We start from the raw sequence: 1,628 nt of genomic DNA, 5'->3' as shown, positions 1-1,628 counted from the left end.
TAACATGGTTGGGAAGGTCATTCCACATTCTGGGTCCCTTGATTTGTAGAGCATTTCTAGTTTGATTAAGTCGTACTCTAGGAATATCAAAACTGTATTTATTCCTGGTGTGGTGCTCATGGGTTCTGTTACAACCTTCAATGAAGCTTTTGAGGTCAGGATTGGCATTACAGTTCAGCGTTTTATATATGTATAATACACAAGAGAGAATGTGCAGTGACTTAATATCTAACATATTCAGAGATTTGAGTAAGGGTACCGAGTGATGTCTGGGGCCAGAGTTGGTTATTGTCCTAATTGCAGCTTTGTGTTGGGTAATGAGAGGACGTAAATGATTTTGGGTAGTAGAACCCCAAGCACAAATACCATAGTTGAGGTATGGATAGATGAGGGAGTAATAGAGAGTAACCAGAGCAGGGCGGGGTACATAATATCTGATCTTAGAAAGAATGCCAACAGTTTTTGAAACTTTTTTTGATATATTTAGAATGTGACCCTGGAAATTCAGCTTGTGGTCGATGAGAACGCCAAGGAATTTGCCATCTAATTTGTTACAAATTTGGGTATTGTTTATTTTGAGATTTATCTGATTAGAGGATTTATTGCCAAACAGAATATAAAACGTTTTGTCAATGTTAAGGGTGAGTTTGTTGGCAGTTAGCCAAAGATGGACTTTCTCTAGCTCAGTATTTACTGTGGCATTTAGAGCAAGGGGGTCAGGACTGGAGTAAATGAAGGTTGTGTCGTCAGCAAATAGAATTGGTTTGAGGTGTTGGACTTACTTCAGGGATAATCATCGATAGCACTACAGACCATTACCCCACATTTCTCCTAACTAACATTAACAAACCACCTCTAGGTAGTTTGTTGTGCAGCCTAAAGCTTATCTCCCACATGGGAGATAAGCTTTAGGCTGCACAATGAAACTGCCACAGACAATTTTATAGCTGCTGCTGCTAATGTCAACTGGGAGTCCAAATTAGGTAACATCCGGGACATCAACCTAGCAGTGCAATCTTTTCTTCAAAAAGCTATCAGCCTTTATAACACCCACTGCTAACGAAACAAGTCACAACTAAAAGGGTAAACAATCCTTGGCTTACAAAGGGAATACTTAAATCCATTAATAAAAAAACATGACCTTAAGAAGAAGTATAGGTTAGGAATCGTCTCCAAAGAATTTTCAAAGAATTACTTGTCATTGCTATCTAAAATAATTAGAAGAGCCAAAACTAAATACTACGAAGATAAATTTACCCAAACAAAGGGCAACATTAAGAAAACATTGAGCACAATTTTACAAATATTGGTATCAAAGAAGAGTTTAAATAACAAACTAATACTCCTGTCAAATAACGATGGTCTAACAATGGTCAGCTTATAACCTCTGATACTGCTATTGAGTTCAATAGGTTCTTCTCTTCCATAGGGTCATCCCTTGCAAATGATGTTCCATCTTCCAGTACTGATGTTCAGGACTATCTTACAGGTAACTATCCACAGTCTCTGTACCTAACGCCTGCAAATTCCACTGATGTTAATGAGATAATCCTTTCCCTTAAAACCAAGTCAAGTGACCTTCAGGAAATACAAACTTTAATTTACAAAAAAACTCCAGATCTTTAGCC

Source organism: Procambarus clarkii, chromosome 1, assembly GCF_040958095.1.
Source record: "Procambarus clarkii isolate CNS0578487 chromosome 1, FALCON_Pclarkii_2.0, whole genome shotgun sequence".
Taxonomy (NCBI): domain Eukaryota; kingdom Metazoa; phylum Arthropoda; class Malacostraca; order Decapoda; family Cambaridae; genus Procambarus; species Procambarus clarkii.
This window is presented reverse-complemented; position numbering follows the sequence as displayed.